Here is an 11316-nt window from a genome sequence, read left to right on the forward strand (position 1 = left end):
ACCAGGCTGGTCTCGGACTCCTGACCTCAAGTGATCCGCCCGCCTCAGCCTCCCAGAGTGCTGGGATTACAAGCGTGAGCCACCGCGCCCGGCTTCCTTATCCCTTTATGGAGAGGGTCGCATGCATATTTTGTGGGGCAGTTGTGAGGATTAATAAGATTAGCAGATTATGTCTAAAACAGGGCCTGATTTAGTAAGCAGAAAATAACCCATGGTCATTAATGACAAACTCGTGTATGTCAAATCCTGGTGACTGTTTGTGGAAGGAAATGAATCAGTTTTAAAGAAAAAAGCAAAGGAATTTCAGACACATCCACAAGTCAAACAAGTCTTTCTCATGTGTAGTCTATTTCTCCGATACTCGTATCTTAAACCCAGATAGGGGCCCAGTGTGTTGGCTTATGCCTGTAAACCCAACACTTTGGTAGACTGAGGCAGGAGGATGGCGTGAAACCAAGAGTCTGAGACCAGCCTGGGCAACAAGATGAAACCCCCATCTCTTAAAAAAATAAAAACATTTAGCTGGGTGTGGTGTCACATGCCTGTGGTTCCAGCTACTCAGAAGGCTGAGGAGGGAGGATCTCTTGAGCCCATTAATTCAGGGTGCAGTGAGCCAAGATTGTGCTACTGCACTCCAGCCTGGGTAACAGAGTGAGACGCCGTCTCTAAATAAATAAGTACACACATAAATAAAATAAAACCGAGATAGAACTGTGTACCTTGGCAATTTAATATCTCCTCTGTGGCTCCATGTTGCCTGAATGGTAAAGTCTAAACCCCTCCTTAGGGCCACATTATAGGTCCTTCCAGCCCAGCTCCAATTTACTGTCTTAGACCCTTATGCTCTCATATGACCTTGACCTATGCTCCTATAGGCCATGATTTGGGATTCTACCTGTAAAAGGTAAAGTAGAGGTTCTTCTTCAAAGACTTTGCTCCCTAATTAGAAATAAATAGTAAAATGACCAGGCGCGGTGGCTCAAGCCTGTAATCCCAGCACTTTGGGAGGCCGAGACGGGCGGATCACGAGGTCAGGAGATCCAGACCATCCTGGCTAACACGGTGAAACCCCGTCTCCACTAAAAAATACAAAAAACTAGCCAGCGAGGTGGCGGGCGCCTGTAGTCCCAGCTACTGGGGAGGCGGAGGCAGGAGAATGGCGTGAACCTGGGAGGCGGAGCTTGCAGTGAGCTGAGATCCGGCCACTGCACTCCAGCCTGGGCGACAGAGCGAGACTCCGTCTCAAAAAAAAAAAAAAAAAAAAAAAAAAAAAAAAAAAAAAAGAAAGAAAGAAATAGTAACTTCTCTTAAAAACAAAATTTATTCAAAGACCCGTACTGACATTCTTAAATATCTGCTAGCCATAATAAAGAAATCAATGTACTTTATGTTCTTAGCTCCCACAATTTAGCCTAAATATTTGCCCTGGCATGCTTGTACTGGTCCAAGCAAGCATCAGGTCATAGCCTGTTCCTCTTCTGTATTTTACCATTCTCAGCATTCTACAACTTACTTCCTCCTTCCTTTGCTCTCCTCTGCCTTTGCCTCTTTTAAAAAGTTCTAAGTCGCTAGCCAATCAGAACAAATACAAAATGTGAGGACCCGTTCCAGCCAATGAAAACAGGACACAGCAGCAAGGTGGACGCATCAGCTTATAAATGACCCTGTCTCCTTTGTTCGGTGTACTCTCATGGTAAAACTGCTGTCGAGTGTACCCTTTCTGCAGAAAGTATAAAAATGGCCTTGCTAAGGAAATTAAATTTATGTTCAAGTGCTGTTTCTTTACGGCACCAAGAAACAAGCGTTTCAAACATACTAGTACATTAGTTTGCTCAGGCTGCTGTAACAAATCCCCATGAACTGGGTAGTTTAAAACGACAGAAATTTATTCACTCACAATTCTGGCGGGCAAAAGTCAATAATCAAGGTGTTGGCGGGGTTTGTGCCTTATGGGGTCTCAGAGACTCTGTTCCATGCTTCTCCTAGCTTCTGGCAATTGTCTGCAGTCCTGGGCATTCCTGTGCTGTCAGAGGCATCACTGATCTCTGCCTCTGGTGTCACACAGTGTTCTCTCCCTGTCTGTCTCTCCTCTTCTTTTAAGGACACCAATCATATTGGGGTAGGGTATATCTTAATTGCCTCATCTTCGCCTGACTACATCTGTAAAGACCCTATTTTCAAATAGATCACATTAATGAGTTCCCCAGGTTAGAACTTAAACATATCTTTTTGGGGGGCACATTTCAACCCGTAACAACGACTATTCCCAAAACAATAACACTTCCAGGTATAAACCCTAGAGATCTCCTCACACATTTTTAAGGCTGTCAGTGAAGCATTGTTTATAAAAGCAAAGCGGAACAACCTAGTCGCCCATTGACGGAGGAAGAGATGGATGTTCTGCTACAGTCCCATGATGGAGCGTTACAGAACTACCAACATGAATGAGCTCAATAGATGTCACCATGGAAACACCTCAAAAACGTAAACACACTATAGAATTATACATATAATATGGTGCCACTTAGATAATATTTTTAAAATACATGAAACCAGAACATACATTCATTCATAAGTGTATGTAAAAGTTTGAAAAAATATGCCAAGGATATAGTTCAATCCAGGATTAGGAGGGCATGAGCGTATTTGCCCTTGTGGAGGGAGGGACGCAACTTTGTCATATTGCTTCGTAAAAATTACAGATAAGAGGCAGGCGCGGTGGCTCACGCTTGTAATCCCAGCACTTTGGGAGGCAAACGTGCGCGGATCACCTGAGGTCAAGAATTAGAGACCAGCCTGGCCAATATGGTGAAACCCTGTCTCTACTAAAAATACAAAAATTAGACAGATGTGGTGGCGTGTGCCTGTAGTCCCAGCTACCCGGGAGGCTGAGGTAGCAGAATCACTTAAACCTGGGAGGCGGAGGTTGCAGTGAGTGTAGATCGTGCCACTGCACTCCAGCCTGGGCACAGAGCAAGACTCTGTCTCAAAAAAAATAAAGAAAAAAGAAAAAGAAAAAATACAGATAAGATTAACAATTGTCACCATTTTGGGGTTGAGTATTTGTTACATTGGATTCTGTACTTTTCCGTGTGTGTGTGTGTGTGTGTGTGTGTCTGTGTGCATATAGTTTTTTTTTGTGTGTATGTGTATATATATACATATAGATATATGCTAATTTGAGTTCCTGATATGAAAGGTGGATTGGAAGGAACGACCCTACAGTGGGGAGACTAGGTAGAAGGAAGGTTTACACAGGAATCCAGGCAAGAAATTCTGATTGCCTGAGTTCAGCTAGAGGTAACAGTGATGGAGAAAAGGTTACAGATCTGAGGCATATCAAGGAGGTATAATCAGATGGATTTGGTGATTAGAGTTAGAGAAAGGTAGAAAAGGAGTCAGAAATAATTCCCAATGCTTTAGTTAAAATTGGGGTTGTCTGCAATTAACAGAGACCCCAAATAATTGACTTAACATAAAATATATCTTTCTCACATAAAAATCTAGAGATAGGCAGCCCAGGCCTGAGGTGGCATTTCTGACCCACTGAGTCCTGAGGTAGTCAGGTCCTTCCAGCTCTTTGCCCTGCCCTCCCTAAAAGGTGGCTGACTCTCAGTGGTCCAAGATAGTAGCCATAGCTTCAGCCATCACATCTCCATTCAAGGCAGCTGGAATGCAAAGGACTTACACCAGTTAACTTTTAAAAGAATTAAAATATGGGCCAAGTGCAATGGCTCATGCCTGTAATCCCAGCACTTTGGGAGGCTGAAGCAGGAAGATTGCTTGAGTCCAGGATCAGTCTACACCAGTCTAGGCAACATAGTGAGACCCTGTCTCTACAAAAAATGCAACAATTAGCCAGGCATGGTGGTGTGCGCCTGTAGTTGCAGCTACTTGGGAGGCTGAGGTGGGAGGATTGCTTGAGCCTGGGAGGCAGAGGTTGCAGTGAGCTGAGATTGTGCAACTGTACTCAAGCTTGGGCAACAGAGTAAGACTCTGTCTGGGGGTGGGGGGTGGAGGGGAAGTTAAAATAGGAGGAGGAAGAGTGTGACAAAGATCAGATGGAGGAGAGAGTGAGCCAGGGGAGCACAGAGGAGGAAAGGGCTCAATGCCAGCTGTGGAAATCAGGGAGGCCTTCATGGGGGAGGTGACATTTGATCTGAACTTTAAAGGACAGTGTTAATGTGGTATGTGGAGGAGGAAGGAAGGAAAAGACATGGCCTATGCCCCTCCTGATTATCTTCCTTGTCCTGGCTGTTTACCTCCCCAGTCTCCCTCCTCTTTCGCACACCTGCCCCTTCTGGCCATTGCCCTGGGCTTTTTCACCCACGCACCTCATACTTCCAACCCTACTATTAATTACTTGAATTCATGAATCCTGCATTTCAGGTTTTGGTACTGAGCCACGGTTCCTTTAAGCCGTCCACCTGCTCTTGCAGTCTCAGGAGCAAATGACAGCACTCCTTCTCCCTCAGGGTTAATCACCATGTCTCTACTTCTCTGTATTTTACAATATGGAGTAAATGCTCGTTAAAAAAAAATCATCAGTTATTTTATTTTTGAGCAAGACTCCATCTCAAAAAAAAATCATAAACTTTGTTAAAACATTATGAGTTGTTTTTTTTTTTTTTGGTGATTTTTTTTTTTCTTTAGCTCTTCAGCTATCGTCAGTGTTAGTGTATTTTATGTGTGGCCCAAAACAGTTCTTCTAGCGTGGCCCAGGAAGCCAAAAGATTGGATACCCCTGTCTTACACTGTCACCTCGGGACATCTATTAAGCGTAGATGTTGCAAAACAATGAACTTTGTCCTCAAGAAACACAAGTACTTTACTAAAAATGCACATGTAGACCTATGATTTTAATTTAAAACCATCTTCTAGGTATTTAGTGAAGAGCCCTTCCCTCTACCCTTTCTCTTTTCCTTCCACCATTCCAGGGACTAAGTACAGGACTATGTATAGCTCCAAGAGGTCTAGGGACAAAGGTCTCTCCCAGAAGACAGGTGTTCGTAAAAATGAACAAGAGCACATTTATAAAGGGATTATTTTACTTCCTCTACTTTTAACATACTTTGAGCATTATAACTTATTTTATTATTTAATGCACAGCAATAATAACTAAAATGCGCATATAGAACGAGGGTTAGGCGATCTGAACTAATCTAACTCCTGGGCATAGAACCCTTCTCTCTGCAAAATTCCTCCTCCCCACCACCCACCACTACCCAATGAGCAGTCAGCATACCCTCCAAGACATCAACTTTAACAATTCTGTCCCCAAAATGCAGCGACTTCTATAATATTAAAAAAAACCCAAAACTTGAAGGGTATTACTTTAGTTCTTTTAGCATATTTTGTGCATTTTTAAACATCTAGGAAGATGAGATGTTTCAAATAGGACTGAAGTTTTTCACTATACACACAGTCCCATTGAGTAAACAGTGCACATACATAACAAAGGCTATAATTTCAATATGTTTTCTGACTAGGAACATTCTGGCCTAGAACCCTTCCCCTTCCTACCTCTATCAACCCAGGGGACAAGTATAAGCATCTGCAATGCTTAGAAGGGATTTTTAAATTTTAATTTTAATTAATTTATTTTTTTAAGATGAAGTCTCGTTCTGTCGCCCAGGTTGGAGTGCATTAGTGCAAGCTTGACTCACTGCAACCTCCGCCTCCTGGGTTCAGGAGATTCTCCTGCCTCAGCCTCCTGAGTAGCTGGGATTATAGGCATGTGCCACCATACCTGGCTAATTTTTTTTTTTTTTTTTTTTTTTGTATTTTTAGTAGAGATGGGGTTTCACCATGTTGGTCAGGCTGGTCTCTAACTCCTGACCTCATGATCCACCTGCCTTGGCCTCCCAAAGTGCTGGGATTACAGGTATGAGCCACTGAGCCCAGCCTGGGATATAGCCTCGCTCCATCACCCAGGCTGGAGTGCAGCGGTGCAGTCTTGGCTCACTGCAACCTCTGCCTCCCAGGTTCAAGCCATTCTCCTGCCTGAGCCTCTGGAGTAGCTGAGATTACAGGCACCCATCAGTATTCCCAGCTAATTTTTGTATTTTTAGTAGAGACGGGGCTTTGTCATGTTGGCCAGGCTGATCTCAAACTCCTGACCTCAGATGATCCACCCGCCTGGGCCTCCTAAAGTGCTGGGATTACAGGTGTGAGCCACCATGGCTGGCCTTACAAGGAATTTTAACAATTTCACTTCCATAAGTGTTTTTTTTTTTTTTTTTTTGAGACGGAGTGTCGCTCTGTCACCCAGGCTGGAGTGCAGTGGCCGGATCTCAGCTCACTGCAAGCTCCGCCTCCCGGGTTCACGCCATTCTCCTGCCTCAGCCTCGCGAGTAGCTGGGACTACAGGCGCCTGCCACCTCGCCCGGCTAAGTTTTTGTATTTTTAGTAGAGACGGGGTTTCACTGTGTTAGCCAGGATGGTCTCGATCTGCAGACCTCGTGATCCACCCGTCTCGGCCTCCCAAAGTGCTGGGATTACAGGCTTGAGCCACCGCGCCCGGCCTCATAAGTGTTTTTAAGAACAGTCTTTCCTATGAATTTTAACGTAAAGTACTCAGTGTATTAGTTTACTAACTCCACTTTTGTCATACGCTGGCAAATTCTTTAACATCTTGAAAGACTAGATGTTGTAAAGCAGGACTCATTTGACCTTTATATACACTAGATACGCAGCAAAGTAAAATTAAACGCACAGACGTGAGGGACAACGGTCAAATGTTGTTCACCAGAAACACTCTTGTATAAAGCCCTTTGAACTTTCTCCTCCTTCCTCCCTGAACCAGCACAAATATAATAATGTGTACTGCTCAGAGAAGTGGTGTGATCAATTTCTTTTTTTTTTTTTTTTTTTTTTTAGGCGGAGTCTCGCTCTGTCGCCCAGGCTGGAGTGCAGTGGCCAGATCTCAGCTCACTGCAAGCTCCGCCTCCTGGGTTTACGCCATTCTCCTGCCTCAGCCTCCCGAGTAGCTGGGACTACAGGCACCCGCCACCTCGCCCGGCTAGTTTTTTGTATTTTTAGTAGAGACGGGGTTTCACCGTGTTAGCCAGGATGGTCTCGATCTCCTGACCTCGTGATCCACCCGTCTCGGCCTCCCAAAGTGCTGGGATTACAGGCTTGAGCCACCGCGCCCGGCCGTGATCAATTTCTAAAAGACAATATTTCATATGAATTTTAACAGAAAGATATCTACAAAATGTATTATTTACTACCTCTACTTTTAACATACTTGGTCCACTTCTAAATATCTAGAAAGAGTAGATGTTTCAAATAAGGACTTAGGCCGGGTGTAGTGGCTCATGTCTGTAATCCCAGCACTTTGGGAGGCTGAGACGGGTGGATCACGAGGCCGGAAGTTCAAGACCAGCCTGATCAACATAGTGAAACCCCATCTCTACTAAAAATACAAAAATTAGCCTGGAGTGGTGGCACGCGCCTGTAGTCCCAGCTACTTGGGAGGTTGAGGCAGGAGAATCGCTTGAACCCGGGAGGTGGAGGTTGCAGTGAGCCGAGATTGTGCCACTGCACTGCAACCTGGGTGACAGAGTGAGACTCCATCTCAAAATAAATAAATAAATAAATAAATAAATAAATAAAATAAAATAAAAAATAAGGACTTAAGTTTTCTCCTATATACACAGTAGTGTTAAATAAATGACACATGTAGCAATGGTTATATCTGAAAGTATCTTCTAAATAGGAACATTCTGGTTTCTTTTCTTTTTTTCTTTTTACATTTTCACTTCCTTGTTAGTGCAATGGAACATTCTGGTTTGAATCCTTCATTTCTTCCAACTCCTCTCCACCACCAATCTGGTGGATATAGGGACATGTGTCACTTAGGAGAGACGTTATCATTTCATGTCCAAAAGTCCTTTTCAGAAGACAGCCTTTTCATGAGTTTTAACACAAACTGTACAAAATGTGTTATTTACTAATATTCAGAGACTAGATATTAAAAAATTAAGACTCATTTGTCCAGTATATATACAATACAGACAGTACAACAAAGTTAAGTGAAATGCATGTAACATATAGGGCAATGGGTAAGGAAAATTTTCTTTTTATTTATTTATTTGAGATGGAGTTTCGCTTTTGTTGCCCAGGCTGGAGTGCAATGGCATGATCTCAGCTCACTGCAACCTCTGCCCCCCCGGTTCAAGCAATTTTCCTGTCTCAGCCTCCCAACTACTTGGGAGTAGTTGGGATTACAGGTGCCTCCTACCTCACCCGACTGATTTTTGTATTTTTAGTAGGGGTGGAGTTTCGCCATGCTGGCCAGGCTGGTCTTGAACTCCTGACATTGGGTGATCTGCCCCGCCTCAGCCTCCCAAAGTGCTGGGATTACAGGCATGAGCCATGAGCCACTGCACCCGGCTGATAAGCTGAAATTTTCAAGTACACAGTAGCAAAACACATTTCATAATATCTTCCCTCCTATCTCCCTGAACCCAATGAACAACCACAGAGATTATACTGTTCTCAGAGGTGGTTTCACAATTCTGCTTCCAACACAGTATTTTGATTAGTTTTTTAAAGCCACTTACACAAAGCGTTATTCTACTATTTCTTTTTTCTTTTCTTTTTTTTTTGAGATGGAGTTTTGCTCTTGTTGCCCAGGCTGGAGTGCAATGGCATGATCCCTGCTCACGCAACCTCCACCTCCCAGGTTCAAGCCATTCTCCTGCCTCAGCCTCTCAAGTAGCTGGAATTACAGGCATGCACCACCGCCCCTGGCTAATTTTGTATTTAGTAGAGATGGGGTTTCTCCATGTTGGTCAGGCTGGTCTCGAACTCCTGACCTCAGGTGATCCTCCCGCCTCAGCCTCCCAAAGTGCTGGGATTACAGGTATAAGCCACTGCACCCAGCCTACTACTTATACTTTTAAATACATCAAGCGTTTCTAAATATATAGAAAGACTAGATATTTCATATTAGAACTTGCCCACTGTATACACAGCACTGTTAAAATTACACACAATTGTTACAGGTTGGTGCAAAAGTAATTGAGCTTTTGCATTTAATCTGAGGTATCTTCTAAATATGACCATCGTGGGCTTGAACCATACACTCCTCACTTCCTTCTCTCTGTCATCAATGCAGAGGACTAGTACAGGCATGTGTAATGGTTAGAGAGGTTGAACAAACTCATATCCTAAAGCCATTTACAGAGGACAACATTTCCTGTGAATTTCAATACAAACCGTACAAAATGAGCCAATTTTACTAAGACTTGGTCATAGGCTGGCAGCCTTTTTAACATCTAGAGACTAGATGTTGCAAAATTAAGGACTCATTTGTGCATTACATACACTAGATACACAGCAAAACCAAATAAACAAAATGTGCAGAAAAACGGTGTCTGAAAACTTCCAAGTGTGAATGCACTAGTATATTACCTTTTGCAATTCCTTCCCTCCCACCTCCTGCAAACCATTGAACAAGTATAGATGGTACTATCCTGCTCATAGAGGTGGTTTAACAATTTTATTTCCAAAAGATAATATTCCTTATGAATTTCAGCAACAAGATATTTACAAATTGATATTTTACTATCTCTATATTGAATATGCGTTGGGTACTTGTAAACATCTACATAGACTAGGTGTTTCAGGTAAGGATAGTTGTCCTCATAGACATAGCAGTGTTGAATGAGCCTCACATATGAAGCAATAGTTGCAGTTTTTTTCTTTTCTTTTCTTTCTTTCTTTCTTTTTTTTTTTTCTGATATAGAGTCTGGCTCTGTGATGCAGGCTGGATCTCAACTGACTGCAACTTCCGCCTCCTGGGTTCAAGCAACTCTTGTGCCTCAGCCTCCCAAGTAGCTGGGATTACAGGCACGGATCTGCCCACCTTGGCCTCCTAACAACTGGGATTACAGGCATGAGTCACTGTGCCCGACCGGTTTTTTTTTTTTCTTTCTTTCTTATTAGAAAATATGGGATGCTTCATGAATTTGCATGTCATCCTCGCACTGGGGCCATGCTAATCTTCTCTGTATCATTCCAACTTTAGCGTATATGCTGCCAAAGTGAGCACAATAGTTTTCATTTGACAGTGTCTTCCCAACATGAACATTCTGGCCTAAAACTGTTCCCTTCTACACCAATGCAGTGGGCTATAATGCTCAAATTTTCAGATGACATTCTTTCCTAGGAATTTTTTTTTTTTTTTTTTTTTTTTGACGGAGTCTCACTCTGTCGCCCAGGCTGGAGTGCAGTGGTGCGATCTCGGCTCACTGCAAGCTCTGCCTCCCTGGTTCATGCAATCCTCCTGCCTCAGCCTCCCAGGTAGCTGGGACTACAGGTGCCCGCCACCATGCCCGGCTAATTTTTTGTATTTTTAGTAGAGACGGGGTTTCACTGTGTTAGCCAGGACGGTCTTGATCTCCTGACCTCGTGATCCACCCGCCTCGGCCTCCCAAAGTGCTGGGATTACCGGTGTGAGCCACCGTGCCCAGCCTTTTCCTAGGAATTTTAAAACAAAATGTACAAAATATATTAGTTTAACTAACTCTATTTTTGCTTTTGTCATACACTGGCAACCTCTCTAACATCTAGAAAGAGCAGCTGTTGTAAATTAGGACTTGTTTATCTTTTATGTACATTATATACACAGATAAGTAAAACAAAATGCCCAGACAGAAGGGCTAGTGGTTAATCTTGCTTCATTATAAGCGCAGTGGTGCAGAGTTAATTGTACCTCCTTCTCTTCCTTCTTCCCCTGAACCGTGCACAAACATAACATACTACGCAAAAACAACATTTCATACGAATTTTAACAAAAAGATGCCTGTAACCCCAGCACTTTGGCAGGCCGAGGCCTGCGGATTGTTTGAGGTCAGGAGTTCAAGACCAGCCTGGCCAACATGGTGAAACCCCATCTCTACTAAAAATACAAAAGTTAGCCGGTTGTGGTGGTACATGCCTGTAATCCCAGCTACTTGGGAGGCTGAGGCAGGAGAATGGCTTGAACCTGGGAGGTGGAGGTTGCAGTGAGCCGAGATTGTGCCACTGCTCTCCAGCCTGGGCAGAGCGAGACTCTGTCTCAAAAAAAAAAGTTTTACAAAATGTGATATTTTACTACCTCTACTTTTAACATATATCAGGCACTTCAGAACATCTAGAAAGACTAGATATTTCAAAAAAGTACTTTGTACTGTCAACTATATATAAAATAGTGAAGAATAAAATGTACACAGAAAACAACGATGATAATATGAAAACATCTTCTCCATATGACCTGCCTGGCATAGAACCTTCTCTTCCTTCTCACAGTCTTCTGCTCCATGTCCT

At 43.3% G+C, this 11316-nt stretch overlaps 1 non-coding gene across 1 annotated transcript; it reads right to left on the bottom strand.

Annotated features, from left to right (window-relative positions):
• Nucleotides 1-9953: 9953 nt before the first annotated feature.
• LOC114674550 (U6 spliceosomal RNA) lies at nucleotides 9954-10060 on the bottom strand. The gene has a single exon (XR_003725696.1). It is a non-coding gene; the product is annotated as a U6 spliceosomal RNA (small nuclear RNA).
• Nucleotides 10061-11316: the final 1256 nt, after the last annotated feature.

The sequence above is a fragment of the Macaca mulatta genome, chromosome 20 (assembly GCF_049350105.2).
Source record: "Macaca mulatta isolate MMU2019108-1 chromosome 20, T2T-MMU8v2.0, whole genome shotgun sequence".
NCBI lineage: Eukaryota > Metazoa > Chordata > Mammalia > Primates > Cercopithecidae > Macaca > Macaca mulatta.